Raw genomic sequence first — 25827 nt, 5'->3', positions numbered from 1 at the left:
GGACTGTTCCAGAAATCCACGAATTGGATTTTTCTGTTTCACACTACACAGTCTTCTAGGCAACCTTACCTACATTTTCAACAAAGCAAGTCACGTAATTACCTAGTAAAGAAGCAAGAAGAAAAATCTTATTTGAGGCTCAACCCAGCTTCTGCTTCGGCTTACACACTACTATGCATGCCTTACATTCCTTTATGGACTGGCCCTCAAACTCTCTACATGCTGAGGATGACCATGAACTTTTGACCCTTCTGCCATTGCCTGCTGGGCAATAGGCTTATGGCACTCGTCACCACACCTGTTTTATGAATCACAGGGGATCCAACGGCGGGCTTGACCGTGCTAAGCAAGTGCTCTACCCATCCAGCAACTTCATACATAGCTCATCATCTCCAACTCGTTATTTTTCTCAAGCATGTAAAGCAAATTACTGCTCCTGTATCTGTCTGTCAAGTCCTTTCTTCCAACAGCCTGAAGTTCAAAATACTAAAAATAGAAACTAGATATTTTTTTCTGGCTTAATAAATTATAACTTCATTTTCATAACACAACAATTCTGAAACATAATGGATACAATGCATTGAAGTTTGAATTCTTTCTATGCAATGCAATAATATTCATTTTAAACTTCTCAGTTATAAATTAGGAAGGAAAATCTTAAAGGTTTCAAGTAAGGAACATTAATGAGAATAATTTCTATTTGCCAGTGATCTCTAACAGATGGTTTCCAAATGAATCCTACAGAGTTACTGTATAATGATATCCTATAGATATGCTACACAACATTAATAATGAATCACAGAAATATACCTAAATTCTTATCGAACAAGGTAAGAAAATGTTGAAAGGATAAGCTCATAGCTAAGAAATAATAGTTGTTTGCAACCAAGTCCCTCTTTTAATAGATTAATGGATTAAATGAGACAGCTTTTTTAAAAAAGCCACATTAGCTCTATTTCCTTAATTTGTATCCCAATGTATTCATTTAGTATAAGAGGGATATTAACATGAATAATTTTATGACAGTTTAGAGTTTTTAAATTGATTTGTTTTTGTTATTTCTCTCTTCATAAGAAGAAACATCATGTTTAAGCACCAAAAAATAGAAAGTTAATAATTGTATTTTGCCTAATTAGATTAGGTGAAAAATGCAAAGGATAAAACTTGGCAAAGAAAGTGACAATCTTTAAAGGAATTTTTCCAAATTAAGATGTTTTCTACAGAATTCTCTCTTGAATCTGCTGTTTTTGACAACTGCAGCTCTAACTCACTACAGCACCAGGTACTGCAGCAATGACCTAAAGACGTCCATCGGTCGCACTTGATGCTGTTTTCATTATTGTAGCTAAGAATTCCCGGCACAACTGTCCAGACGCACAGGGAGATCAAACTCGCTTGGCCAGCAGCAAGGATCAGATGAGGACTCCAGAGACCACGATAGATGTCTGCAGGACAATGGTTCACATTACCTTATTTGTAAGTCACAAGAAACTGCACTTCATGAATGTCTTTATATGTAATCCATACAGTTGACTATGAGTGGATCTTCACAAAGGCTCAGGTTTAAATGGCTAACATATAAGATGCCATGGAGACAGTGCTACCACTATGGGGACCACCAGAGCAATGCTTCTGGGGACCAGTGAGACCAAAAGACTGAGGGGGCAAGAGATGACAACAGACGTGTTCTCAGGATGGCGGTCCTGAAGGATACTGTTTTTGGAAGTCTGAGCATGGGAAAGGAGCTAGTATAAACCCAAGCTCTGCTTCACGAAGGAAAGGGTATCCAGTTGAATATGCTCCAAAAGAAAGTGATGTTAGAACTTTGAGGGAAGAATCAGAGAGGGTGGGAGACATGAGGTGTGAGCCAAGAGGAAATCACAAAGGCAGTACCCAACATGATGGGCGGGGCCACCAACAGGGTGCTTCTAAGTCGTGGGGGTATAGTGTCCTTCATGTAACTACAAAATATTTAATAAAATTGTCATTGATTGGGTAAATTAAAAGAACCAGAAGAGACATAAGTTCATGTCTAGGTATCATAGGGACGAGTCTGGCACCTGCTGATGTCTGAAGACAAGAGGCCAGTCTATGTTTTCTAGAACATAATGAACATAAATATATACAAACACATTAGAAAACTGCAGTTTGAAATTTGTGCTTTTTTATTCTATGGGGAACAGTCCTAAAAATGGAAAAGAAACTAACTGAAATATTCAGAAAAGCCACAGATCCTTGTCAGTCTATTTTTCACTTGAAACCCATCAGCATGTGATGCTGATAGTGATATTCTAGAAAACAGCACAATCAACACTGACACTTGCCACAAGAATAAGGGAGAGCATCACCTTTATAACTACTGCATGCTGGGAAAGTAATATCTAAATAGAGAATAATAATGACATCAGCCTGCTAAACATTGTGCTTACAACCAAAATTATTTAACAATTATGCACTGAAAACTTATCCTATAAAATCCAGTAAATGATAACTATGTACCTGGTTGGAAGATCAGGGATTTTTATGAACAAGAATAGACTGGAAATCTTCCCATCATCCTTTTCAGTTTATGGACCTTCAAACAGGAATAGGGATTGTCCAAGCTCACACTGGCATAAGTTGAAAGGCCATGTATTAGCCTAAGTCATTTGGCTCCTTATTTATCCCTTAACATCGTGACTCTAAAGCTCAGAAAATGTGGCTAATGAACATTCGATGACAATCCTCCTCTGATCTGGGTATGGCTCATCTCCCACTTGGAAGCCCAGCCCCAGTGAGGTAGTTTTAGAAGGTGGTAAAACCTTTAGGAGAGTGAGTCTCCTGAGCTTTCCTTCAGTGATATTGCCTTCAAAGGGATTAGGAAGTTCTTGTGTAGCATCCTTAGTTCTTGACAAATGGCTCTTTTTTTTTTTTTTCAGTTTTTGTGGTTTTATTTAAACACAAATAAAACACATACGTAAACCATCTACTCATTATCTTTGCTGCGTAGCCTGGCGTTGGGATTGGTGACTCTGATGGCCAACTGTGCTGCTCTTTCCACGATGGCTTTTCAGTTCTTGGAGGAAATGTTGTGAGCAATCTCAGCACAGTAAGATTTGTTACACATCAGCAGCACTTCCAGCTCCTTGACATTGTGGACCAGAAACTTCCGGAAGCCACTAGGCAGCACGTGCTTGGTTTTCTTGTTGCTCTGTAACCAATGTTAGGCATTAGGATCTGACCCTTGAACCTTCTCCACACCCTGTTGTCGATACCTCTGGGTTTCTGCCAGTTTTGCTTCATTTTGACATATCGGTCTGACTGGTGCCGGATGAACTTCTTGGTCCTCTTTCTGACGATCTTGGGCTTCACCAGAGGCTGGAGGGCAGCCGTGATGCCGCTAAACAGATGGCCGACAAATGTCTCTTATCATGAGCAAGCGGACTCCTGAGTGGCTCTCTAGCTTCCTGTCTTACTCTATGATCTCTCTTCCCACCAAGATCGCATTCCCCACAGGCCTGCATCAGATCCTACACCAACGGGCTATTTCATTTCGAGCTTTTAGCCTTCAAAGCATTGAGAATTTTGTTATAGCAACAGATAACAGACTAATACAATACTTCACTTATCATAGGTATTAATATATTCATGGGAAAAAGAGCAACAGATTACTCTCTCTCCAGGGAAGTTGTACAAGATAGAATAATAAAATGAGTCACAAGGCCTCAAAATGCTATTTTCCCCATTAATATAAACAAACAACACATGCTAATAAGAATATGAAAGCAGAAGAGAGGATTCAGGGTGGGAAGAAGGGAACTATCGGGAGGCAGGACAGGGGGATTCCGAAGTTTGTCTTCACTGGCAGCATGACAGGGTATAGAGTCAGTGTGGAAACACACCTTTGGGTCTTTCAGTGAGGTGTTTCTAGAAAGGCTTAACAGAGGTGTGAAGACCCACCTCGAATGTAGCTGACACCAGCCTGTGAGCTGGGGTTCCAGGATGAATAACCGGAGAAAGCGAACTAGCGCCTCCATTAATCTCTCTCTCCTTCCTGACTGACCATCTCCCTCAGCTTTGCTGCTGCTCCTAGATCAGTGCTGTTCCCTTGAGTTACTGTGGTCATGTAAAGAGAAGAATGTAAAGCGAATGTAGATGGAGCAAACGAGAAGAGGGGCTGATACAGACAGAGGTGAGGAAGGGATCACGGAGAAGAAAGTACACACACAAGTGCCTTAGTGAGATCCATTACTCTGTTTGCTACTCTAAAAACAACTAAAAGAACATGTTTCTAAAAGTGAACATAATTTTAAAAAGGCATATAGAAAAGTACCTACAGAAAAGTACATTTTCCCCCTATTTGTCGAACTCTAGGGTTTTATAAATGCAAAGGAAACTACATGAAATGCCTTAATATTTTAAGTCTCACGCTGAGCTTGGGTACCTCAAAATGTCAAGAGATCTATGGTCCTGTTGGAGAGAAGGTGCCTCCTGTGTCCTTCTGAGGCCCTACACTTCTCAGTCTCTTTGCTAGGACTCCTTGTCACCCCATCTGGCTGCTCTGGGCTTTTATGACATTGGCAGCCTTATCCATCTCTATTCTTATTACTCTGCAGTATGTCACTCTACATCAAATTTCTTCAGATTATTACATCCCGCTGCCTAGCCATCACATCCACTAATGTCTTAAATCTCTGACAAGCTCCTCCAAGTTACATTCCACAAACCTATGTCCTTCTCTACAGACCTGCAGCAATGTCTTCGGCTAGCTAATGGCTACTGTCATGCTTCAGCTACTCAAGAACAAGCCTTGGAGTCAACTCCTTTGCTCCACTGGGCAAATGCAGTCAAGCTTACCGTCATGGATGTGGCCACGTCTTAGCACCACCACCTCTACCACCACTGTCTGCGTAGTCACCAGGTGAAATGCCACAATGGTGTACTAACAGGTTTCTGTGCCTTGGTCCTTGTACCCCAGAACCTCACAGCAGCCTCAATAATCTTGTTATATGTAATTCAGACACCACTCATTTGGAAAACTTGAAATCTTGGAACAAATAATCTAGTTCATACTAATGGCCCATGTGACAAAACCCTATTAATCACTTCACTGCTCATCTGACTATCCACTCGCTTAACCAGATATATTGGCCTCCTGATGACTCTGGAATGTGTCAAGATACCTGCTTACAACAGTAGTACCTAACCAAATGCTCATTCTGCTTGGATGGCTCTTCCTACAGATGTTGCAAGTGCGCTGGAATCTGGGCCCAGCCATCCACAGGTAAATATCTTCTTCTTTCACACATTCCTGACATGACTTTTGGCCTCATTGAAGGCCTGCAATGGGGCCCACCAACTGTGGACCAACATCCCCCCTCTTAAAACTGTGAGCCAAAGAAACACTTCTTGCTTCTAAGATTACCACAGAAAATTTATTTTAGTAACAGAAAGCTGACTAAAACACACACACCTTCTTTACCTCTTGGTGAAGACTGCTCAACTGTCAGCTTTATAAGTCCTCCACTGATTAACCAACCACCCCTTTAAAAGCAATATCTTGAGTGAACACACATATACACATACCTCTACCATATTCCATCATCACACATCACATACAACAGATACAGTCCAGCATGCACACACCACGTACACATGCTCCAGCATGCATACACATATAGATATAGACGTATTTCAGCATGTACTCACATACATACTGAAATGGCATACTCCACATGTGTGCACTCTCCCCAACCTCCACACATACAAACCATTCATAATCCAGAATCACCAATGCCTATTTCCTATTTCTATTTCACTTTTGGTAATAAAAATTAAAATGTGGTTACTTTCTTTAATGTGTGTTGCTGTGGGATGTTCTGTATGTCAAATGTGTTGCTCTGATTGGTTAATAAATAAAACACTGATTGGCCAGTAGCCAGGCAGGAGGAAGTATAGGTGGGGACAAAGAGGAGAGAATTCTGGGAAGTGGAAGGCTGACTCAGAGAGACTACCAGCTTCCGCCATGACAAGCAGCATGTGAAGATGCCGGTAAGCCACAAGCCACGTGGCAAGGTATAGATTTATAGAAATGGGTTAATTTAAGATATAACAACAGTTAGCAAGAAGCCTGGCATGGCCATACAGTTTGTAAGCAATATAAGTCTCTGTGTTTACTTGGTCGGGTCTGAGCAGCTGTGGGACTGGTGAGTGACAGAGATTTGTCCTGACTGTGGGGCAGGCAGAAAAACTCTAGATACAGTGTGTGTTTTACTTTCTTGTTTGTCTGATACTGGTATAGTGAAAACAGCCTGTATAAGCTCATAGAAGCTCACTCTTAAAATTTTCAGGCATTTTGCAAATTGCTCATTAATGTAATGCCATCATTACAAATATCATCTATAAATCTCCAATTAATTATAACAATAGGCAATGCACATGTAAAAGACACACTTTCTTAATGATCACTTATTTGTTATGTGTGTCTATAACATCACAGATGCTCACTTCACCAGTGTCAGGGGCATGCTGCTAAGCTCTTCTCAACTTTGCATTCAGGAGCATCGAATCCGTAGCTTGAGATGGGGTGTGGTGGGAATGTTTACGCCGTGGAAACGAGCAAACACTAGAAGGTAGGGCTTTCTGTTCCCGCAGAGTCAGGTGTTGAGTAGCAGAAACAGTCTCTGGCACCACAAGGCTCTCCCGTGCTGTCTCCCAGAGCTGAGTACAGCAACCAACACTGAACTAGCACAAAAATGTTCATGGGATGAAAAATGGATCTCTCCAAAAGTGACTTGCAGAAGTCTAATGAAAAGGTGCTGCAAAGCTGGATAACATTCTCATTTCAGAAAACACATAGTTTTATGCAAAACTCTCCCTATTAAATAATGCCACATTAATTCAAATAAATGTCTCATAAAATGATGATTCAACTCAGCTACAGCTGGCGTCTATCCAAACAAATAATCAGACATTCTAAGTTGATACTTTCTTCCTTGGGAGTTATGTTTAGTTTTACAGTTCAGCAAATTTGCAAAAGGCTTTGTATATGTGTGTGTTGGAAAGCATATGCCTTTAACTAAAGATCAGTTGCACAATTAAATACGACTGCAGAAATGCTTTTTTCTTATTTTGATAAAAATTCACCTTTGAACTACTAGAAACTATAAGCACAGACAACAAATAAAATCAATGCCTTCTAAAAGCAAGAAATAGCAAGTGGTCTTCTTAATTACTTGTTTAAATGACCTGGGGATTTTATTTTATTTAATTTTTTTTAACCAACTGAAGGAAATAAGCCATACACACTAAAATGAGATAAAACATGATGGTTAATTTACTCAAGATAGGAAACAGCTCAGTATTTAGAAACTTTTTGGGCTACAATCCAATGCCATTTATCTTTTGAGCACAAAGCAGATTTCTTGAAATCCTTCAATACACACACACACACACAGAGTGGGGGGCAGAGAGAGAAAGACAGACAGAGGGAGGGAGGGAGGGAGAAAGAGAGAGAGAGAATCGGTCCCTTTAAAAATAATTGCTTACAAATTTAAGCCTGCTTCACTCTTCAAATTTTGATGTATGAAAGTACTTTTAAATTATCCACTGAATTTTATTTGTGAAGAAAAAAATCTACCTGCTATGGTCCTTCACAGATCTTGTACACAATTGCAAAATGCTTTCATTAATATTTTATAAAAGCTAAGGTAGCTAAAAAAAATTGTAAGTTTAGCAAAAGTACAAATGTAGCAAATGCTGAAGTCTGAGGATAAAGCTATGTGGAAGATGTTACTGGCCTCTCTCTAATCATGAAGAGACAGAATTCCACCAACTTATCCAAGTCTGCACAGATGAGTGGATAGAACGCCCTCCAGAGTTTGACTCAACCGTCTGTCTGCTCTTTCCATAAATCTTCTGAGATTCCAAATGGTTTCATTATCATGTTTCAAACTTGATTTGCTCAGCAGTTTTCTCTGCCCTTACCTACTACAGCTTGGCTTTCCCTATTCTTGTATCTCACACAACGATGGTAAACACAAACTTAAACATTATTCTCTCACTAAGTTTTACAATAAAAACTAAGACTCTCCAAATCTTACAGTAAGCCTCTCTTGCAAGCTTGGGCTTTCCAGGTTTAAGGCAGCAGCTAAGGCATCTGTACTAAGCTGTGTCTTCCTAGGAGGAAGGTAACAGGAGGGAATCCTTTGCAGAAGTCCAGAGGATTCCAAGTTCTCTTTGAAAGAAAAGGCGTATTTTAAAAAAGATTTATATTTATTTTATTATTTGTGTGTATGTGTGTGTGTCTGTGTGTGTGCACTCACACGTGTTCCCACACAGCCCAGAAGAGGGCGTCAGATGCCCTGCAGCTGAGGTTTCAGGAAGTTATGAGCCACCTGACGTGGGCGCCAGGAATTGAACTCCCATCCTCTGTGAGATCAGCAAGCCCTCTCTCTCATCTGCTGAGTCATCTCTCAGACCTGAGGTCTATTTTCTTGTCAAAGCCTGTGCATGGTGCTGTAATTCCAAGCCTGACCAAGGAAACACAGTCTACTAAGAATGGCTGGCCCAAAAGAAACAGTGAAGGACTGTGTGTATGTGGAAGGGAGCTCTCCAGAAGTAAGACCGGCACATAGTTTGAGGTAGCCACGGATAAACAGCAAGAGAGACAGGCACTCAGCTTACTACCACAAGTCACCAGAAATCAACACTTTCCAAGGCAAGGACACATTTTTAGAGTGGTGGTCACCTGGCCACTGTTTGTTCTGTGAAAATCCTGATTGTTCTTCCAGACCTTGCCTAAGATCTGAGGGTCTTTGTACTTAATAACCATTCAGTATCAGTTGCAGGAGAGGTTTTGTGAAATTGCTATGCATACAGTTTTATGACTATTTTAACACAAGTGATCTGTGTAGAATATAATTTTATTTTCTATTTCTACTTCACAACTTATACAGCACTGAAAATTAAATACTTAAAGTCTTTAATAAAATATTATGAAACCACATGCCTGTCCATATTTAAATGTGACCCTGGTGTTAATAACGATCACTCATGAAGTTTTATAATTTGCTAAGAGCCGTAACTCCTGTGAAGTACTCAATCTCTGCATTTGTTCTGAAGTGAAACTAAATATCTGACCTTTAACAATGCAGAGTTCAAGGGCAGGGCTTCTTAAAATTTTCTGTCTTTATATTACCTCAAAATAAATTATCATAACACAATCACATCTTCACATCCAAGAAACATATATAATAACAACACAGGTAACTTCAATACAGCAAACACCATGAGAGTTTCACACCACGAAATGAAAGTACATGAAATGAAATCCCAACACTGAAGACACATTCTGCAAACGTTACACAATGACAATTGTGTACTTTGAATGTGCACTCTTGATTATCTGCAATCCAGGCAAATAGAAGTTTTAAATAACCAGTGTTTTGACAGTATCAAAGTTGCCATGAGAATTTATTTTTAAAGCCAGCTTTTGCAGTATGTCACGGGCCCAGAATAGTTTGGGCCAGCACGCCACCTCCTCCCACATGGAGGGCTCACTACTAGTCACTTTGATCTGCCAATTAGATACAACTTCCAATAGGGTCTTTCTAGGACTGACTGGACCCAGCCTTGGGTTACTCATTAATTCCATGGCAAACCACAGCCCTCCTGAAGCTGTCACCATCCCAGGTCCACTTGTCATGCAAAATGGCCTGTGGTGTCACGTGTCAAGGTGTCCACCGTGGTAAGTAGTTGTCTTAGTACTCCTGACCATTAAACTCCTGAATAAAACCTGAAGATAAAAATAACCAATTCTGGCACACTCAGAGCCCGGGCTTCTGCCTGCTGATGAGTAGTGCTGCTTCCCAAGGTGCTCTTGGTAATGATACTTCGTTTTTATTGTTTTACATTTTTTGACCACATAAACTATTTTACTTGACAAATGAACTTACAACAACAAAGCAAAATTGTTTTGCTTAAACTAGCAATGTATGTCCCAGTCTAAGATCTTTAGTATGCTATTGGAAAACTAACTTACAAGAAAATCTCTAAGAATTTCAGAGCCCTCTGAGAGCAACTGTTACTTGCTAAAATGAACTTACATTTATACAGTTATTGCATATACTTCAATCTACATTCTATCACAAAATCCCTCATGTTCATGAATAATGACAAAACTTGCTTTCTATCATGCTGAAAATAATGCAAATAAGACACAGTTTTAAGGATTCTTCTAGGGTCGTCATACATTACTAAAGGTAACAGTCCATCAAGAAGGTATAACAGTTTTAACCTAAGCACTAGATGTTGGTGCATTCAATTTCATAAAACAATACTGGACATAAAAGGACAGAGGAGTGGACAGATATGGTAAGAATGGCTGATTTTTATACTCTTTGCAACTGACAGCATCTTGTCTGTACTCTTACCAACTGACAGCATCCTGTCAATTCTCTTACCAACTGACAGCATCCTGTCTGTACTCTTACCGACTGACAGCATCCTTCAATTCTCTTACCGACTGACAGCATCCTTCAATTCTCTTACCGACTGACAGCATCCTTCAATTCTCTTACCAACTGACAGCATATTGTCTATACTCTTACCAACTGACAGCATCCTGTCTATACTCTTACCAACTGACAGCATCCTGTCTGTATCTTACCAACTGACAGTAACCTGTCTATACTCTTACCAACTGACAGCCATCCAGTCAAAAAGTCAACAAGAAAATTTCAGAATTAAACTGTACCATAAACCAAAATGGGACTTAACTGACATCAATAGATAAAAGAATACACATTCTATGGTAGCCCAGGGGATTCTTTCTAAAATATACCACATTTTAGGGGAGAAAGCAAGTCTTAGCAAATACAAAGAAAACTTGAAATTATTTCTTGTACCTTATCAGGTTGGAGAATAAATGGAGAATAAATAAATATCATAGAAACTACAGAAACCACACACACAGGTACTGATCTATATACTCTTGAATAGTCAGAAACAGTTAAAGATACCAGGAAGGAATTTTAGAAACTCCAAGAATCATATGAATACTGAAGAACAATGCACAAGAATCTTTGGGATGCAGCAAGACAGTTTTCAAAGGAAAGTTTGTAGCTATAAAGGCTTACATTATCAAACAGACAAACAACAACCACCAAGAAGATCTAAAATCAACAACACAGTGATGTATCAAGATCTTAGGAAAAGAAGACCTCAAGCCCCAAACCAATAGACAGAAAAAAAATACTAAAGCTCATGGAAGAAATTAATAAAATAAAGAGTAAAAGAAAAATACAAAGAGTCCATGGAACAAAGGGTTGGCTCTTCAAAATGATATGACTGAAAAGTTCTGAACTAAACTAACCGGAAAAAAGGAAACACTCGGTAAATAATATAATCAAAGGTAAAAGGAGTTGTTACAAAAGATATCAATGAAACCCAAAGGATAATTTGGGAAAACCTATAATACAAAAATATGACAAATCTGGAAAAAATGCATAAATTACTAGATATATATGACCTGCAAGAATGAAACAAACAAGATCTGCAACAGAGAAAAGCTCAAGATTAGACAGGTTCACTGCTAGAGTCTGCCAGATTTTCAAAGGAAGATGTCAACCAAATTATCCCATAAAATAGGAAAGGAAGAAATACCACCAGAATCACTTTATGAAATAGTATTATCCTGATACCAAAACAAGATAAGGATACAACAATGAAAGAAAATAATCAATTTCCTTGATGAACATGGATGCACAATAACATCTTTGCAAACTAAATGAACCACACAGTAGAAAGCTTACACACAGCTGGATATGCTGATCCCAGCACTTGGGGGCAGTGGCAGAGGCGGGTGGATCTCTGCGAGTTTGAGGCCAGCCTGTACTTCAAAGCAAGTTCCAGGACAGCCAGGGCTGTTTGTTATACAGATAAACTCTATCTCTAAAAAACAAACAAATAAACAACAACAAAAAAATCACACATACCATGATCAAGTTGCTTTATTACAGGGATGTGAGGATGGTTCCACATACACAAATCAATAAAGGTAACAAACCATATAAACATGTATGATGTTTTAAGTCTTAGCTCAATAAGGCACGAGAAAGTGAAAAAAAGGGACATAAACAGAAAAGACAAGGTCAAATTATCCCTATTTTGAAACAATGTAATCATACACTAGAAAAGTCTTAGATGTAATAAAAATTTTAAGTGAAGTAACAGGATATAAATTCAACACACAAAAATCAGGAATTTTCTACATACAAATAATGAACTTGCTAAGAAATAAATCAGGAGAATAAATCATGCCAAAATATCAACAAACAATAATAAATCTAATCTGAAGCATAAAGCTAATTAAGGAATTAAAAGACTTCTACAACAAAATCTTTACATTATGAAGAAGATATTAGAAGGGAGAAAACCTACCATGTTCATGGATCAGCAGAGTTAATGTTGTGAAAATGTTATATTACCAAAAGGGGAGATATGGATACAATACAACACATATCAAAATATCAGCAACATTCTACACACAACTAGAAAAAAAAAACCCAAAACTAAAATTCCTTCAGAAGCAAATAACCCCCGAATAGCCAAAGGAATCCTAAAGCAGGAACACAGGACTGGAGACATCAAATACACCGCACAGCCACAGTATCAAGAACAACATGACACTCACCACAGGCATGCAGACCAAGAGAATGGAACAGAAGACATGAAGGTAAGCTCACATAGCTACAGCCACCTGAACTGTAACAATAGTGCCAGGAACGTGCACTGAGGGACAGAGGACTCCTCTAATGAACAGTGCTAGGAGAGCTGGATCCACGTGCAGGTGAATGAAGCTAGATCCCAGTTTCTTACTCTACAAAAACCAATTCCGAAGGAATCAAAGATCTTAACGTGAGACCTAAAACTTTAAAGTTACTAGAGAAAGACATAGGGAAAATATTTCAAGATATTATGGTCTGTGCTAGTTACTTTTGCTGCTATACTAAGACACCATGAATAAAAGCCTCTTGTGGAATAGAAATTACTTTGGCTTCCAGTTCCAGACAACTGCCCATTCATGTGTACTGCGGCACTAGTCACAGCAGCCAAGAGTCAGAGCTTGTGTAGATGCCCACCGACAAATGACACCATCAATAAAATGTGGTGATACACACAACTGAGTTTTATTCAGCCATCAAGAAGATTCAAATTATAACATCTGCAGGGCCTAGATAGGCTAGGAGATTATCATGGTAAGCGAATTAAACCAGACTCAGGAAGACAAATACCACGATTTACCTCAGATCAGACTCTCTACTGAAAGAAGAGCTGCCTCACATCACTACATGTGATAGACTGGACCTTCAAACATAAACAGAAAGAAACTCTTCTTCAAGTTGCTTTGACAGTATGTGTTTCTCCACCCCCACCCCCACCCCCTCTCTCTCTCTCTTGCGTGCGCATGTGGCACTTTTTCTTTATCCATCTATCTATCCGTAGACATTTATTTCTATGTCTTGTCTATTGTGAATAATGCCACAACCTCAGTGGCCTCAGAGAATGCAGTGGTAGTTATCAAGGCCTAGAGGGTTGGGGAGATATGTGCATGAGGGTTGGGGAGATGTGTGCATGAGGGTTGGGGAGATGTGTGCATGAGGGTTGGGGAGATGTATGCATGAGGGTTGGGGAGATGTGTGCATGAGGGTTGGGGAGGTATGTGCATGAGGGTTGGGGAGGTGTGTGCATGAGGGCTGGGGGTATTTTCTCCATCTCCCTCCCCCCTCCCACCATGGAAAAAAACCTACCATGTTTTTAACAGATCAAGAGTTAATGTTGTGAAAATGTTATATCACCTCCCTCCTCCCCTCCCCACATTTTATCCTTGTCTATCTCAAACCAGAGGCAACTTGCAGATGAGACTAGCACTAAGGCAAGGCACAGAACTTTGAGAGACTGTGCACAAAATCTGAATGCTCTTCCTGACAGGGGGATTGTTGTTTCATACATGTGATTTTCATCTGTCACATGTGCTACCACTGTTCACTGAATCACACCGTTGTCATCAAGGGTGATTATTAAAAACACACTCGATCTGCAACTTATAACTCAACTGCAATAGGAGCTTCCAACAGCAAGGCCCCCGGACCTAGAACGGGGCGCAGTCTCATGTTTCATGACTAAAATTGTGTGTTTTCCAAAGAATATTTATGTGAAGCTTCAGGTTATCACTGGTAAGCATCTACCATGAGATAATGCTCCTGGAGCAAGGACCAAGCAACAGCTGACCCAGGCAAGTGGCCTACTGTTACCTAACAGTTTTCTGCTTTAGAATGCAAGTTGACTGTCTTTAGCCACCTGGCCTACTCAAGTTTCTTCCTTCTTTGTTCCCTTCCCCCTCTCTCCCTCCTTTCCTTGAGAGGTTTTGTTTATTGCTGTTGGATTTTGAGACATAGTTGCACTATGTAGTCCTGGCTACCCTGGAACTGGCTATGTAGACGAGGGCTGGGGTTAAAACTGTGTGCCACTCTGTTCAGACAGGCTTGAAGGGTTGTTTTTGTTTGTTTTTTTAACCTTCTCTTTCCTGCTTCCAAACCACCCAACGTACTCCCCACTTTGCTCTCTTCAAATTGATGGACTGTTGTTCTCTTTTAAAATAATTGTTGTTATCGTTGTTGTTATTGTTGTTGTTGGTGGTGGTGGTGGTGTGTGTGTATGTGTGTATTTCTAGCTACATAAATACAACCTGCTCAGTTCATATCATGTTACTTGTATATACATGTTTTCAGAGCTGACCATTGGTATTAGATGACCCACCACCGTGCTCTTCCCTGGGGAAGACAATGACTTGGAGGATTCTGATACAAACTTCAGCGATAACACTGGCTCTAGGAACACAGTACGAATGAGGACACACAGAGCTGACCTGTGCTGCTTCCCATCACTAAGAGTATCAACTTTTCCCAATGCAAGTTCATGGCAGTGCCCAGGAATTCCATTCTCTAATGTCTTATGACTAAACAGAGCTTTTATATTTTAAAATTCTGTTTTCTTGGACTGGGGAGATGGCTTAGAAGTTAAGAAAGTAAACCATTCCTTCAGAAGACCTGAGTTCAGTTCCCAGCACCCACATCTGGTAGTTCACAACCACCTGTCACTCCAGCTTCAGGGAAAGCTCCATTCTGGCTCCTAAGGCACATGATCCCACATGTACATGCATACAAACAGACACACATACACAAAGACATGCATACATACACACAGAGACACACACACGTACATACAGAGATACACACACAATTAAAAATAATATTATTTTTAATAATAATAATTAATAATAATATTAAAAATAATAAAAAGTAAATCTTATAAAACATGCTTTATAAGTTAATAGAAAAGAAAAAATAAGTGGAAACGTTCACAATATGATGAGTACTGAAGATGTATTTATGGAACATGAGCCTTAAATGCTCTTTACAATTGCACCATCTAAGTTCATCATAGGCATGTTTTTATTTGATTGTTCAGTTACAGGTTTTCAGTTCTTTCTATATAGAAATTACTAAATTAAACTGGTAGATATATGAGGTGGCTTAAGACATTAATCTTCTACAATCAGTACAGCTCAATATGAGCATGAATATAAATGCCTTACTTCCTCAATTCTAAGTCATGATTAATGGATAATACATCTCAGTTTACTTGGAAAAAGAAACCTGCATGCGTGATCTAGTGACTGAAAGCAACCTCTGATTTTCCTTTGAAATAAGACTTATTTTTATTTTAAATTATGCACATGCATGTGTTCCTATATTATCTATATGCAGGTATCTGCTCAAGAAATCAGGTGCCCAGGGAGACAAGAACATGATGTCAAGTCCCCCGAGCTTGAACCCCTGGCAGTTGTGAACCACCCAGTGCCATGCTGGGGACCGGGCATGGTTCCACTGTAAGAGCAGAACACACTTTTTGCCTCTGAGACATCCTTCTCCTCAAGCATGCCATTATCTGAACTTTCCAGAAATAGAGAGGAGAAAAACAACAGTTATAAGTGAACCTCTGGCTACCCTAGCTGAGGACATGTGGATCTTGACCTAAGTTCAATGTTGTTTTTGAGGTCAAAGCTGGACAACACTGAACCCATATATCAAGATCCATATGTGTGTGGACATGCCTCCAAAGTCTTAAAAGTCCCTTGGAATAGGGAACCCTGGGGAAAATTGCTGCAGCTAAAAACGTGTCTGCAGCCTGAAGTACCAAGGTCTGGAATGCACTTTCTACACAGCCTGAAACCAACTGGGGGCATCAGTTGTTGGAGCTCTCAAGATCCACCTTCAGCAGCCTCCTTTAGTCTTCTGTCCAAGCCTGCTCAGTCTCTACACGCTCAGGGATAAGTCTTCACAGCAGGAGATGTTAGCTAAGGCCTTGTCTAGGGACAGACACTCGTGCACAGAGGCTGCCGGGCGCACTGCTGGCATTGGACACAGGGACACCAGCAAACTGGAACGAAACTGTTGGTCTCATCTCTTGGTGCAGACCCAGCGTGCTGCTGTCGCTCTATTCTGTGTCCTTTGTAATTGCCCGCATGCTGGCCATGAGTCCACATCGGTGACTGAAGGCTTCTCCATCCCTTCTCCAGGGGTGGGAGAGAAGCTGGGTCTTAGCAGTTGTCTTTTCTTGCCTTGACACTGTGCCTCAGCCTGTCTTCTCCAGAGGCAACAGCGAGGCCCAGAAGCTCTGGGTATTGATTTCAGCCCTGGATTCCTGCCAGGGCTTTGCCATTTGGAGCCAAGGCTGCATTTGCTGTGGAACTGATGGAGACAGGAAAGGGGAGGCAGCAGCTGGGGAGGGTTGACTCCTCCTGCTTCTTCTTTGCCTGCAGCCACACAGGTCTACTAGACAAGAGTCACTAAAAGGTTCTGAACAGGAGACTATTTCCCATTGTGGAAGGAGAGAGTTGCAGTTGGAGGAGGAAGAATTGGTCTGGCAAGGTGTGCCCAAGAGCAAGAGACCTGCTCCCAACCTAGGCACTTCAGACTCTCTTTCTTGCAAGACGGACACATAACATGTTTGAAAGGAACACTGAAGCCAGAGGCAAAGACTGGGCAGATTGTAGCAGCATCTACTCCCATCTTCTGCCAACATGCCAAGTAGCCCCTCCCCCAAACAAAAGAAAATAATAAACGAAGGCTAACAGTCAGACAAGTGCTTGCCTTGCTATTCACGGGCTATCTGGATGGCCAACATGGACTCTTAAATTGGTCTCTGAACCTGATCCTGGAAAGCATCATTAAGGTAGGGTTGCCTTAGTGTCTCAGTTCAACAAGGGGAGAGGCTCACTGCAGCAGGTTTCCCTCGCTGTTGGTGTAAAACAACTAAATATCTGCTCTCATGGTTAATAAACAGTAGAGTACAGGCTCTAGGTCAAGAATCTGTGATTCTGAATGAACCATTACTTGGAATTCACCACAGCCAACAACATACCATGTAGGTGAGAGTCATTCTGTAAGAATATGTTGTCAGGTGAAATCACAGCATCCCCGGTTTTTAAAGCACACCGCAATGCCCACACAGAGACAAAACTGCCTGACCACATTTCTCCTTAAAGGATGCACGACTCTATACCTAACTCTGGTATGCAGCTTTGCCCCATGTCCAACCACACTTCACAGATCTCTTGGTGTTAAGATTTGTTTTTATTTTATTCCTTTTAAATCTCCATTTATAGAAAAATCAAATTCCAAGACATATAATGGAGTATAAAATGATATTTAGTGTGATAAAGGTCAATCAGAAACCAAAATTGCAAGTACTCTCAGGCCTGATAACTGCACACCTAATGAAGAAAGTGGGTCTGCGTGTGTAGGGCTTGCAGTGAGCCGTGGAGCACAGCGCTTGGCATCCACGGCACCCACTTTGCAGGGCTGGCACAATCCTCCTGTACGAGGAACCAGAAAACATATCGAAATCTCGTTTCTTTTCCCTCCCACCCTTTTCAGTTCCTCTGCCTCCCCTCTGATGTGATACAGTTCAGTCTTAAATATTCACATAGACGAATGTATATGTGCACTCGTGCACATGTGTCTAAATAATGTTATATGTGAACACTTCATTTTTCCTAGCACATTCACGTTTCTAACTCCCAATTCTGTATGGAAATTCTAGAACGGAACACCCTCATTTTCAAAATCATTTAAAGAGCGATTATGTTTTCTTTCATTTACACTGTGTAGGGCGACTCCTTCCTACTTCTTCTAAAGGTCACATCTATCTCCTTATTGGTACCAACTTCATTACTAAAGGGAATTATTGATTAAATGCTAATTATTTAATGGGAAAGACAAAAAGGCCACCTCTTGTTTTCTTAACGCTCATCATATACCATATTATTCATATTAGATTTATATGGACGTGGGTCAGTAACTCCTGTAGAAAACTAGGCTCCTTTTGTACTCGAGGGAACAGACGGAAGTTCAGCTAACTTTGCCAAAGTGCTGGAAGCCAGCATGAATTCTGGCAGATTCTAGGGCAGGGACCCACCCAATTAAACCCACTGTGTGGTTCTCTCAGGAATCATAATCCGTTAATTGTGAAAAGGTTAACTTTACTTACTTATTCAAATGGTTTTTCTCCCCTCACTCTTTGCCTGATGCATGATCACCTCTTGGCTAGTTCTGGCAACCCAGGTGGAATTCAAAAGCGGGAAGCTTCAGGAAACGCTGACTTGAGTGTCAGCTGACAGCAAGTGGGGCGCTGGCCTGTGAGGGTCTACAGTTAAGCTCCCATTATCCAGCAACTGCTTTGGCATTAATGTCAGTAGAAAAAAAATATTCTTCTTAGCACCCATAAATGCCTTTTGTCTTCATAAAACTCACAAATATTAGCTGATTAATCCTAATGAAAACCTCCAGCATCTGCAAGGTCAAATTCACTCTCCACAGCATTTATAAGCAGACAGGCTGTTTCCCTAACTGATGAGGCCTCCCGCTCACTCATTATGAATTACTGCCTTAGATCCCCAAGGTCCATCCAAAGTCCTGATGGACTAGCAAGCTGGGCTTTATCATTGGACAACCCAGTGTTTCAGAGAACTTTTCCTGGCTGCCCTGTTGCCCTGTGATTTTGCAACATCTCTGAAAACAGGGTTGTTTTAGTGATAAGCAGGAACAATCCAATACACCAATATACCTTTTTATCCCTGCTAATACTGTATTTTCTTGTTTTTCAAACTTCTGCAGATTAAAAATGAGGAATAGGTCATTTTTAAACTAACACTTAGATAAGCATTACACACTCATGTTATTTTCCTGTTTGACTTCATATTTAAAAGTTCACACGTATCCAGGTGTGGTGGTACATCCTTTAACTCCAGCAGTCAGAAAGCTAACGAGGAGAATTCCAAGTTTGGGGCCAGCCTAGGATACATAGTGAGTGTGAGGCTATCCTAGTGGGACCATATCTCAAATAAGTAAGCTCATGTACATGATATACATATATTCTCCAAAACTGGTCAACAGGTCTAACACTATTTATACTCTCTTGACAAGTATGTGTATATGTGTATGAAAGGTAGGGCTTTCTAATATCTTAAATATTCTCTTCGCAAGAAAAAAAAGAAGCAGATGAGTCACTGAAGTGAGCAAAACTGAAGTGAGTATACAAAACAATTGTCCCAAACATGAACACAGATGTCACCAGGATGTAGGGAAATCCCCTGAGGGAGCCTCACTTTTCCACACAGTACAGCAGGACACTAACAGAGGGACCAAGGTACTCCTGCCACCAAAAGAGCAGAACATGCTAACTATGAGCATACATATGAGACAGAGTTGCAGGAAGAAAGCTGCAAATATGATGTAAATACAAGATTTCAAACTAATAATTCAAACCTATTTTCTCCCATACTTGTCTAAAATTTCTGTGACTCCTAGGAAAAATGTCTAATCAATCAAAAGTTTGACTTTAGAAAGGGTAATGATATATCTTGTTAGTGAAAATAGAGTTATGCAAAGAGACGGTCTTGTCTACATGTTCTCATGTTCACATCCCAGCAATCGAGAATGAGAGATAAAATATACCCTCTCACAGAAGATTCCTGAACTGTCACATACAAAATGCCATCTCTGAATTGCTGAATAGTGGGTGGGGTGTGGCCATCCACTCCCACGTCCCCACCTTGCTACTCACTATTCCTCATAGCTCCATCTAATATAGAATGCAGGATGACTATCTACACATAAAAAAGGGTGTGTGTGCGTGTGTGCGTGCGTGCGTGCGTGCGTGCGTGCGTGCATGTAAACACCTTTACTTGATAAACTATCTCACTGGTCAGAATCTCCTATTCTTAGTAAAAGAACTGACTTTCAAACTAGGCAGTTACTGCCTACCTAATAGACAGTATTTCCAGGCTTCAGAATATGACCAATTCTAGCCAAGGAGATACAAGAATGATATCAAGAAACTACTAGACAGCCACTCAAAATCTAGTGACTAGAAAAATGGAAGGTTGGAGAGACTATGAACCTGTACGTCTAGCATGGCTACCCTAGGCAGCTTCTACCTATATTCTTTAACACAAAAGAATACTTATTTAAGCCATTTTTTGTCTGTGTAGCTACCGCTAACACTAGGAGCTACAAAGTCGGAAGAAGCAAGGCAGTATTGCTGTGGAAGCTGTTTCGAAGTAAACTGGGCAGATTTTTTAGGAAGAGCAGGTGATGTCCAGACCTGGCCGTGGCCCAGTCTCCCAGGACTCACAATGCTGAGCTGGGTCAGTGGGCTGGGCCTGGGAAACCTGCATAACTAGCTTTCTTTGAATTCTGATTTTCAAACCATGGATTAAAAACCCTGGTTTCTTTCTACTTTTTACTACATGTTTTAAAACTCAAATTAATTTTCAATGTACTTTCCAGGCTTGTAGTCAGAATAAAAGAAAAGAAATTGTGAAATTGAAACAATGGAAATACACATAACAAAAAGGTGGACTTGAACCACCCAGATATTGAGAAGGACCATAACTGACCATCGTACAAAAATCACACAAGCCTGGAGAAAATGAGAGAAGATTTGCTTAGAGAAAGCAAAAGTACATCTCAAAGTCTGCAACACCTTTCCAAGCTAGTAATAGAATCCACATGAACGAAACAGCGCTTACAACCAAAACTGGGCATTGATGAGACCATGTTTGAGAAGACATTGAGATCTAAGGTGTAGGGCCGAGTGGACAGACCTGTAGTTATCAAACAGTCATTCAAAAACATTCTTGACCTGCTATGTTTACTTGCTAAGACTCTTGAAGCCAAAGCATCCTGAACTGGGCAACTTAGTCCAAAAAAGAATCCTCAAGTCCTGAAGGACAGAGACGCCTGAGAACAAGGTGCTGCCCTGGTCCTTCCTGACCAAGCAAGTTGTCACTGCATGCTTGTCAACTGGGTTTGGTGCTCTCCAGGCAACCTGCAGCATTCTCGGCTTCTGGGTCAGCACTCTTCGTGATCATGCGGCATCTCCTGTATGGATATCTAGCTCTTAATTTTTTCCTTTTAATCAAAGCATCCATTGTAATGGATTAGTGGCTCATTAGACTTCACTGCGACTTCAACTTAACTAATTACACCAGCAGCAAACCTGTTTCCGAATAAGGTCACATTCTGAGGCACTAGGGTTAGCCATCCACATATGACTGGTTTATATGATAATCCTGCCCTTGTAACAGACAGAGAAGTTCTGACTCTTGCCTACTGGGGCTGCATGAAATTGTACGCCAACAATTCAGTGTCTATGAGACAAGTTAATTTGCAGAGTGTTGGATCTCAGAGAAATCCATCAACCAATGTTTAACTGAATAGAAGTGTTTAGTGGTGAAGACTAGAGAAAAACTGGTGGGTATGTGCATAGATAGGGCAATATCTCAAAAACCCAGGGGAGGTTTTGCACACAGAGAAACCACTATTTAGCCTGGATACAATAGCAGCCACTTAACCATCTCCCGAAAGCACCAACTCCTCTCTGGTATCTCAGTGGTTCAGTTGATTAAACTGAGAAGGGATTTAAAGGAGGTATTTAGAACTGTTTGAATAGTCATCCTTTTTTAAGTGAGAATAACTCTGAAAGCCATCTCTACTTACTATGCAGTTATACTTCACAGAATATTCCAGTCAGTTCTCAAATCCTCTATTAAAAAACATTTTAGTTATACCTAAAATGCCATTAAAAACTCATCAAAACTCATCATAACCGGAAATGCTACTTCTGAACATTTACCCCAAGGAAACCATAAATGGAGAAAAACACACATAATGATGTTCAGCACACCACTGATAAGGGAAAGCACAGGGACATCAGTTGTGTGAGGATAGTACATGGCTGGCAAGTTATGGTATACCATGTATTCCATGTGGTTATGGGGCTTTGTTCTGTGACCTTTCTCTCCTCTCTCTTCAGTGGTAGGCATGGTTCACCCTTTTTTGCTTCAGGAGACAGTGCTTCAGAGCACCACAGGTGGATGTCATTTGAAGACAACCTGACTTCCTGATATCTTCTGGAAGCTTGTGTTTCTAAAGGGCTATCACTATGGGTGGGAAGGAAAGAGGGAAGCATGAATTTGAGAGCTGTGAGACGATGGCAGCATTCTTTAAATCTAACAGAGTCCCAAGCAGGAAAGTGTAAGAATATGGTAGGCCAGAAGTGGCTATGTAATAGGTCTGTGCAGGCAGAGCCCTTGTTCTAGCTAAACTGACAGGATTTTGGTGCCAACACATAAGGTGCCAGAAAAATTGAAAGGTCATGATATCTTAGATTACTGCATAACAGTGGTGTGTTTTAGAGGGCAGTGAGGTCACAGTGTTACCTCCCATCCCCACCCCACACCCCGGTGTCTTTGCAAGGTGCTACAGTTGAGAATTTCAGTGTCTCTACCTAACCTGGCAGAGCAGGGTTTCTTATACATAGAAGACATGGAGTATAAATGTTTTCTGCATCCTAGTTTATGGATTAAGAATCATGTATTTTTTGCTTTACATGTATTCTGCTGTTTAGTTTTATCATTCCTGAATTTTGCAAAACTTGTCTAATGAAGAATCCAAAGCTCCCTGGTTGGTAAATTGGACTGTAGTAAAGGGTCCACTCACAGTAGAAACATTAAGAAGAAACATTTTGTAAAAAAATATTCATTTTTACTTTTAGTTATGTGTATATGGTGTATGTGCAGGCGAGTACAGGGGTCCATGGAGGCCAGCAGAGTCCATCAGATCCCTTGGAGTTAGAGTTACAGGTGGTTGTGAACTGCCAGATGTGGGTACTAGGAACTGAACTCTGGTCTTCTGCAAAAGCAGTACAAGCTCTTAATCAGTGAACCATCTCTCTAGTTCCAAGAAATGGAACTTTTTTTAAAGGGTTTTATTTTGTTTCAAATATGTTTTAAAAATAAGATTTACTGCTGGTTAAATTTAAATATTTATCTGTTTTGTTAGAGCATTTCATTTAGTATGAAAAGCTTTTGTATTAATATTGGTTAAATATTTGGGTTTGACTATTGTTGATTTTAATAAATTGAAGGAAAAAAATCAATGTTAAAAATGATCCTTTGGATGAGCAGAAATACACAGTGAATTTGTAAAATTTGGCCAACATTTCAGGCAAAGCCAATAAAGATTCTGACTAACACTCCAATGCAATGATTTTAATATACAAATGAGAACTTACTTTCTGGCTTTGTTTTTGTGTTAGGGGAGAAGAAGAGAGGGCTAAGTTCTCACTGTAATTTTGGAAAAGTGGCATTACATGGTGATCAAGTCCTTACAAAGACAGAAACCTAAGTTCGTACGTTGGATTTCTCATTAGCTTTGCAATTTGATACCAAGTTTTCTAAAATTTACATACCTCACCTTCCCCCATCAGTGGCACTAAGATGATGAGTAGTGGTCCTGATGCTGTAGGTAAGGATAGAACGCTATACACAGCGTCCACAGGTCTGAAGTGGGAACAGCTCATGGCTCCTCTATAACTCTCACAGAGGTCACACTCAGGAAGGGTTCCCTTCACAGTGCGAAATGGTATAACTACCATGAGACTTGCAAAAGCCACCCCTACTTTAGAAATTCCAGTTTTTCCTATAATGCTAATGAAGTGTGAGCCTGTTAGTCTTCACTGGGTGTCAATGCCTGACTACTGAAGGCAGAAAGGTGAAATGCCAGTGAAGCAGATTCAATGTCTCACAAATTCCAATAACTGGTAGCCACACATGCAGTGAATTTCTAGTCAAAGAAATAGAAAATGTAATAGCAAAACACGACTAATTCAATAAAATGCTATTATAAAAACAACGTATTTTTTTGAGAAAAAGAGCACAGTAGAGAAGATAGCATCCTTTCATGTGCTTTGCTGGTGTGATAAAAGCTTTCTCATGATTTATCCAGGATTGGTCTAATCAACTGAAAATCGGGGATCAAAATTCACATGGTTTAAGGGGTTGTAGTTCCAGGGCAGTAGGAAAATCATCACAATAGGATATGTCAGTCTAGTGTCTGACTGCAGTTAGGTGCGGTCTTATCTCACAGGGGCACCCAGCTCCAGAGGCAAACAGAGGCCTCGAGCTAGCCCCCCCCCCCCCAAGGAGGCAGCTGCTGAAAACAAAGGGAATCTACTGCGGCGGCGCAAACGCTGGAGCGCCTGACCCCCCTCTGTCCTGACCCAAGAGATACCTTGATTTAAGAGAGAAGGGACCAGTTCAACTAAAGCAAAAACAAAGGAGCCAAACAAAGCATATCTCAGGGCCAACAACAGCAGCATGGGTGCCAGTCTGGAATCTGTGACACGAGTTCTCCAAACTGCCTACATTTCAGTATCATTCCTTTGGAAGTATTTGAAATACTTGAAAATATTTTAGCTGAAAAAAAGTCATACGAGATACATACATATACACACATAAATTTTAATATATCCATTTATATTTAGGAAGTAGCTAAAAATTAGCAAGTTACCAATAGCTACAACTGAGTTATTTCCAGCCCCATTTATTCACAATGAAGCCAACAGAATGGCAAGAGGACTTCTGTGTCTTCCATGCACTGTGGTCACAGAATCATGTGATGGATTCACACAGAAGCCTCTGCCACCCCCGCTCACTTGTCTTGAACAGTTTTTAATACTGTACTCAGTGGAGGGTTATTGCAGGGAGGTGGCAAGAAGGGGTACATGAAAGAGTGGGGTTGCTGAAGACAGTTATAATGGCTAGTTTTATGTCAACTTGACAAAAAGTCACCTGAGAGAAGGGAACCTCAATTGAGAAAATACCTTCATAAGGAAAGCCTGTAGGGAATCTTCTTGATTAGTGATTGATGAGGGAGGGCCCAGCCTATGGTGGGTGGTACTATCCCTGGGCTGGTGGTCCTGGGATCTATAAGAAAGAAGGCTGAGCAAGCCAGGGGCAGTAAGTCAGTGAGCAGCTCCCCTCCATGGCCTCTGCCTCAGCTCCTGCCTCCAGGTTCCTGCCCGTTTGAGTTCCTGTCCTGACTTCCTTTGACAAGGAACTAGGATGAAGAAGTGTAAGACAAATAAACCCTTTCTCCCCCAAGCTTCTTTGGCCATGGTGTTTCATCACAGTGATAGTGACCCCAACCAAGACAACAGTCTTGACCCTGGTCAAATGAAGGGCAGCAGGGATGCTGGGTGACAGCTAGTTCCACGTGACAGACTGAGAATTTTGGTGGGGAGTCGTTGTTGGCTGCCCTGACCTTAGAGCTCAGGGTACTGAGAGGTGCTTAAGGGCTCTGGCGGCTTTGCTAGACTGCACAATAGTTCAGATCAGTACCCTAATTAACACAGTGCATGCACACAGAGCAGTCACAG

At 40.7% G+C, this 25827-nt stretch overlaps 1 protein-coding gene and 1 pseudogene across 1 annotated transcript in view; both read right to left on the bottom strand.

Moving 5' to 3' along the window:
• The window catches only part of Nr3c2 (nuclear receptor subfamily 3 group C member 2), a 332940-nt gene that overhangs the window by 208410 nt on the left and 98703 nt on the right, over positions 1–25827 (bottom strand). The gene's annotated exons all lie outside the window — the stretch shown is intronic.
• LOC131910368 (large ribosomal subunit protein eL32-like) lies at positions 2966–4842 on the bottom strand (annotated as a pseudogene).

The sequence above is a fragment of the Peromyscus eremicus genome, chromosome 5, assembly GCF_949786415.1.
Source record: "Peromyscus eremicus chromosome 5, PerEre_H2_v1, whole genome shotgun sequence".
Lineage (NCBI taxonomy): Eukaryota > Metazoa > Chordata > Mammalia > Rodentia > Cricetidae > Peromyscus > Peromyscus eremicus.
This window is presented reverse-complemented; position numbering and strand designations above follow the sequence as displayed.